Below are 6,616 nucleotides of genomic sequence, written 5' to 3' on the forward strand. Positions count from 1 at the left end.
TCCATCCTTAGCATCAAGAGTGATGAATTGGGATTCATCACCAGTCATGTGTCTCGAGCATCCACTGTCAAGATACCATTTTCTGTTTCCTTCTTGGGATACTAGACACACCTGCAAGCAAAAGTCAAGTTTTTGTTTTAGGTACCCAAGCTTTCTTGGGTCCTTTTTGGTTAGTCATAATGGTTCCTTTTGGAACCCATATTTTCTTTACAGTTGAGTTTGCAAACTTGTTAGAGAAGCAAGTGTATGACTTATGTCCTATTCTACCACAGTTGAAGCAAGTAATATTAGAAGACTTGTTGCTTAAAGAGTTTACATAAATATTTTTTAGATATTTTTGTTTCTTCAAGGGGTTATAGCTAAGTCCAGCCTTATCATACACGGCTTTTTGATTTTCAAGAATCATATTAAGTTTATTTGAAGTCAAGGTGAATTTTTCAACTAATGGTTTTAACTTGGCAATTTTATTCTTTAAACTTTAATTTTCTTGAAGCAGGATGGATTTTTCAATTGAAATATTTTTATTTTGTTTCAATAGAGATTGATTTTTCAATTTTAGATCTTTGTTCTTCATCCCTAGTTTCTTTAATTCATCAACTAAATCATAAAAAGCTTCATGTAATTCTTCAAATGTAAAGTCACTAGGAGTTTCGAAAATTACTTCATTTTCGTGTGCCATAAGGCACAGGTTGGCTTGTTTGGTTGAGTTATCATCTTCGGAGCTTGAGTCATCACTCGCACTCCAAATGGCCATCATGGCCTTCTTCTTGTACTTCTTGGGACCCTTCTTCAGTTGTGGGCATTCGGATTTGAAGTGTCCCGGCTTCTTGCATTCGTAGTAGATAAGGGGTTGGTCTTTCTCTTTTTCTTTGCTCTGTTCCCCTTTTGTGAATGGCCTCTTCCTCATCCCTTGTTTCCTTTTTCTCAAAAATTTTTTGAATCTTCGGGTAATGAGTGCCATCTCTTCATTCTGTTCTTCATCTTCAGTGTCATCAGTTTCTTCATCTGGTGGAGCTGTGGATTTGAGGGTAATTATTCTTTTCTTTTTGACTTCTTCCTCTTGATGTTGCTTCATGCTTAGCTCATGAGTCATCAATGATCCAAGAAGCTCTTCCAAGGGTAGAATGTTCAAGTCCTTGGCTTCTTGGATGGCGGTCACTTTGGCTTCCCAAGTTCTTGGTAAGGACCTGAGAATCTTTCTTACAAGCTCACTGTTAGTATAGGACTTACCAAGACTCTTTAAACCATTTATAATATCGTAAAGTGAGTAAATATTTCAGTTATGGACTCATTATGCTCCATTTTAAACAATTCATATTTATGCACAAGCATGTTGATTTTAGACTCCTTTACTTGATTGGTTCCTTCATGGGTTACTTCTAACATATCCCATATTTTTTTAGCAGATGAGCAAGTAGAAATGTGATTAAATTCGTTAGCATCAAGAGCACAATAAAGAACATTCATTGCTTTAGCATTTAATTGGGCCATTTTCTTATCAACCTCAACCCATTCTTTCTCGGGTTTGGTTGATTCCACACCATCTATAATTTTAGTGGGTGTGTGAGGATCGTTCACTATGATACTCCACATATCATAGTCGAGTGCTTGAATGAATATTTTCATCCGAGCTTTCCAATAGGTGTAATTAGACCCATTGAAAAGTGGAGGTCGGTTGGTGGATTGCCCCTCGACTAGAGAAGTGCCGACTTGAGTTGCCATAGATCTTTGGCTCTTTGATTGTTTAGATCAAAGTAGGGCTAGAGCACCGGGCTCTGATACCACTTGTTGTCCAGCTATGCAACCCAAGAGGAGGGGTGAATTGGGTTTCTAAAAATTTTAAGCTTGACTTATGACTTATGAAAAATATTTGACAAAAGCTAAATAAATAGGGAGAGTAAAATTAATTTAAGGCTAATGGCTAAAAGCTAGAATGCAAGAGAATAATGAAGAGTTAAAGAAGAGTAATTAGACACACCACAAATAAAAGAATTTATAGTGGTTCGGTGCCAACCTTGCACCTACATCCATTCTCCAAGCTCCTACTTGAGAATTCCAATCCACTAATCTTGTATTCAACCCGAATACAAACATCGGAAACTCCGACTCTAGCTATCCCAAGCTAGTCCACTTATTTTTTGGGTACAAACCAATCCAATACACTCTGATTCAAGGTTCGGATCAACCTTTCCTTGTTTTGAAACCCTTCCAAAACAAAAACAATAACACAAACAAAGTATAACAATGAATAGCACAAAAAAAAAAAACTCCTTTAATGAGCGTATGAGACTTTAAATACTCTTTACTCAAGAAGAAGAAGAAGAAGATCCTTTTTGATTTCTTCAAGGTGGTTGGAGACTAGAATGTGCACTTGAGAAGTTGGTGAGCTTGGATCAAAGGCTTCTTGAATGCTTTGAGTAAGCTTTTACTTAGGATTGAAAAGTTTGCTTGAAATCCCTTTTTCAAAATTTCTCTTCTTGATTCTTCTTTTTGATTTCTACCTTTTTGTCCCTTTTATAGCTTCAGAAAATAGTGAAAAATATTCTAGGCTGAAATAGAGCCGTTAGACCATAATAAATGAGCATTAAAAGCACTTAAAATGGGTTAAAAACTAGCCATTACGGAAAAATTCCATCACAGGGGTCGACTCACGAGTCGACTCATGTCTGGAGGTCGACTCATGGGTCGACCTCTGTGGAAAATCATCACAGAATCGAACGGGATCCAAGGTTCTATAAAACTGGCTTAAAACCCACAGAGGTCGACTCATGAGTTGACTCATGCCTTGGGGATCGACTCATGGGTCGACTCACAGGTTGTGCCAAGTCTGTGCCGGCCAGGAATTTCAGCGTGCCAGTCATCTCATGCGCCATGAGTCGACTCATGGGTCGACTCATGATTTTTAATCATGCATATCTTTCAAAATACAAGTCCAAAATCAATAAAATTTTTACCATTGGATCACAAATCTTTTGTTCTATCATTTGATACTATCAAATCAGAGTTTTGATAAAATTATAATTTTGCCCCTGAAGAGCAATAAGTCTTTTTCAAGTGAGAAACATTAGTACCCCTTCAACTGCTTTGTAATCATCAAAATCAATCTAAGGAGCAACAGCAATCAAATCATTTGATTTTATAAAAAATAAAGAAAAATCTTGTGTATACAAGAGGGTCAGTGGGAGTGTAATTATCTTCCTTATATTGTATATGGATGATATTCTCCTTACTGGGAATAACATTTCCATGCTGACCATGGTCAAAAAATAGTTGTCCAAGGAATTCATTATGAAAGACCTAGGAGAAGTATATTATATTCTTTGAATAAATATCTATAGGGATAGACCTAAATAGATGCTTGGCCTGTCACAAAAGCTGTATATAGAGAAGGTGCTGAAGAGATTCAGCATGAAAAACTCCAAGAGAGGTCTCTTACCTCTTAGACATGATATTAGTCTCTTCAAGACAATGTGTCCGACCACATTTGAGGAGAATCAGCGTATGAGAAGGATTCCTTATGCTTCGACGATAGAGAGCCTCATGTACGTCATGCTATGTACTCAACCTGATATTGCCCTTGCTATGAGTGTCGCAAGCAAGTATCAGTCGAATCCAAATGAGAAGCACTAGATAGCTATGAAGAACATCCTTAAATACTTAAGAAGGACTAAAGATTTGTTCTTCATCTTTAGAGAAGATTCAGAGTTGTGATTCGAGGGTGTATTCTTGTTCAATCTATTGAAAGGGTTCTGAATAATCAATCAATGGAGGCTGAGTATGCTGTAGATGTGTAAAATAAATTCTAGCTCTAATGTTAGTTGTAAAACTGGATATCATGCCCTGACATAGTACTGCAAAGATAATGGCACCATAGCCCTAACTAAGGAGCACAAGGTCTTACTAGAAGTTCAAACATGTAGAGCAGCAGTGTATGCGACTACCTCATATCGAGATACGAAGAGTAGACTCCGCAGATAACGTGGTAGACCCACTGACAAAGCAGTTGAGTCCATCGAAAATGGAAGTCCATCTTGAGAAGATGGGACTTAGATTTGTGGTCAACTGGCTTTAGTTCAAGTGAGAGATTGTTAGATGTATATCCTAGAAGTCAATATAGCTGACACATTGTAATAAATCTAGAGTATAATTTTATACTTAATATATTGATATGATCAATAAAATGATAAGTTCTTTTTCATTCAAGTGTGATGTGTCCTTGAATCATCCATAAAATTACTTTCGATACATATTCTCAAGGTATTGAGAATTAGAGATATATATTTAATTTCTAAATGCTCCTGATCATAGAATCATCATGAGGATGGTAATTAATCTGAATAAACTGATGCATAAATCACTTTCTTCGAGATAGATGAATCTCTGATCTACTGTGTAGAGACACAAGACGATGAGTACGGGTAGTTGTAAGAGAACAACTAGTACTGAGCATGACCATACAAGAGATCATTTGGATTTCTATTCGATCGTTAGTGATTGTCTCGATGTTGTAGTTGTGTGACTGATCTTTCGACTTGAGATGGTACTGCTACTTACAGTGAGACTGCTGGAGTTTGACTGACACATAAATATGGGTCTTAATGATCCCTTGTAGTGGATGTTAGCGATGGTTGGTTCACTATTGGAGTGGAATGCGCATCAAGATAGGATCTATCGATCTTGATAGAGAGGAGTAGTCCTATGAGATTTAAGAGGCTAAGCCCATGAGTCTGTGGTCACAGCAGTGTGATTGATGGAAAAGAGTTTTAATAGAAGTCACAACTGAACTTGAGCTAATCAAATCTATCATATGACTGATGTTGAGCTTTGATGATTTATCTATGACCTACTATCTAATCGAGACTCACGATAGAGGAACTAAATCACACGTTAACTACATCTAAAGATTCATTTCAGTTCTACTAGGTTGCCACTACATACTACTAGATGTTACTGATGAATTGTGAGAGCTCACTAGGATTGTTCTGGATCGACAATTCTTATTGAATTAGAATGAAAATATTCTGATCCATTGAAAAGAGTTTCAATGATACAATGATAGAGATCATTATATATCTCACTATCAAATAAAATTAAACCTATGGGGTCACACAACAAAAAGATTAGGTCTGAAATTAGTAATTGAGCTTATGAAGTGTCAATTGGGTTTAAAGAAATCCATTGGGTTCATGATAACCTTGCTAGCACATGGTTGGATCCAATTCCTCTTTCAGTTGAAATTATTTATTTGATAAGATAATTCTAACTTAATTATCTGTTAATAACTTACATGAATGAGATTTATAAGACTCAATTGTTGGGTGTCTAAGATTATGGATCAAATTAATTAAGAGTGCAAGTCCCTAATTAATTTTTTTGATAGTTATTTTTGGGTGCCACCTTGATTTGATCAAATTGGACGTGTCCATTGATTAGAAGGCTTTTAGTTCTCTTATGGGGCATCTCTTGGATGTATTTTGAGGTATCTAATTATGGGTGCAAGGGCTCCAATTATGTCTAATGGGCTTCTTAATGTAAGTTGGATAACTTAAGTTAATAGAAATCCTAATGCATGTAAGACTTGTATTATGAGATTGAATAGGATTCAATCCTCATGCCTATTTAAAGAGACCTCCCCTTAGGTCCCTAAGGCATTCAAACCAGCACCCTCCCACATCCAAAGGAGATCTTCACGCCCTCTCTTCCTCTTCCTTTCTCTTCTCCCCTTGGATGTCACACACCTCCCTCTCTTTGGGACGTCCCTAGGCCTTCCACGCCCAAGGTGTTGGGCATCCCCTCTTGGCTGGTTGCTGATGTTTCGTAGTAGCACATAACAAGGAGAAAAGTTTAGAGAAGAGGAGAAGAAGAAGATCAAAAAGAAAGATCAAGCGTTAATCACGATCCAGGCTTCGTTCAGATTCAGCAGGCTGAATTTTGAAAAACCAAAATTCAGATTAAAGAGGACTGTTCCAGGTTGATCCTGAGTGGATACTCGTAAAAGCCAGATACTTGTGTAGTTAAGAGAGAACTTCTTCTCTTCTAGATCCAAATTTGAAGAAAAAAATTGTGAAACAGGCATATGATTTGATCACAATCTAAATTTCAGCATATATCAATTTTAGCATATGAGATAGATCTATGTGGTTTTATGTTTTCATGCATGCATAATCCAGATTAAAAATATTTTAATCTTATTCTCCACTGTGATATTTAGAAAATAAAATTTTTGAAATAGATATGCATGCACCAAACTTTGAATTCCAACAGGACGAGCAGGTAACACAGGTGCTTCCTGATCAAGGACATAGATGAGTTTTTCAGAGCATAGAACAATTCTTAGATTCCAGAACTAGTCTTTATAGTTGGTACTAGTCAACCTATTGGTATCGAAGATATGGGCTAAAGGATCAGAACTCAACATGGTTATCTACAAAGAGAATAATTTCTAGTTAGATGTTTGTACTTATAAGATTGTTTGTTCTAGGGACTTTAAAAGCAAACAAAAGCTCCCACTATTTCCTCAAATATCCCACACTCCTCTGGTGGAGAAACGAAAGCCTATACACGATCGATTTCAAATGGATACTGTAGTTCTATTAATCTATATATATCTCACCTA

The sequence above is a fragment of the Elaeis guineensis genome, chromosome 15 (genome assembly GCF_000442705.2).
Source record: "Elaeis guineensis isolate ETL-2024a chromosome 15, EG11, whole genome shotgun sequence".
NCBI lineage: Eukaryota > Viridiplantae > Streptophyta > Magnoliopsida > Arecales > Arecaceae > Elaeis > Elaeis guineensis.